The sequence below is a fragment of the Papaver somniferum genome, chromosome 10 (assembly GCF_003573695.1).
Source record: "Papaver somniferum cultivar HN1 chromosome 10, ASM357369v1, whole genome shotgun sequence".
In the NCBI taxonomy this organism is placed as follows: Eukaryota; Viridiplantae; Streptophyta; class Magnoliopsida; order Ranunculales; family Papaveraceae; genus Papaver; species Papaver somniferum.
The window spans coordinates 128,880,078-128,880,731 of NC_039367.1; positions in this window are offsets into that span (position 1 = coordinate 128,880,078).

A 654-nucleotide genomic window follows, 5' to 3' on the forward strand; every position below is an offset into this window, starting at 1 on the left:
TGCATTTGAATCCTGTGATAATTTCTAGGAAACAGATCATATTTATAAGGTTTCTGGTTTTCTGTGAACATGAGATTCACTGCAGTAGTCGACGGACTATTTATTCCATTGACAGTGGAAAGAAGCAAATTATGAGGTATAGAAATTTGTTTCCTCCTGGAAAAACAATGGATAGTATTGATTCTTTTTCCCACAGAAAGTGCAGGTTCGTGGAGGAGAAGCAATAAACGGCACCTGTTTCAACTTCATAGCCATATGAGAAGATTGCAAGTTATGTAAACCTTTCTTGACACAACCTTCTTCTGGAAGATCCTTCATGTACTGCAATCCAGAAGAGTTTCTCTTTAAGACAGAGTTTTCCTTTTCCAAGGATCTACACTGTTCATCGGCTAGAGTAAAGGATGCTTCTAGTTTATCTTTTTCTACACGAAGCCTGTTAAGCTCTGATGAATGCGTCTTGATAAAACGTTTCTCCCTAACTGAGTCTTCCTTAAACACATCCTCAAAAACACTAATCTTTTCACGCTGTTGAGTAGTTTCTTGGAGAAGTTTTTCAATATTCTTAGAGAAGGACTCAAGGATGCTGTAGAGTTCATGTTCTCGATCAAGATACTTTTCATATTCATCAATAAGATGATCATGATCCTGAAAATC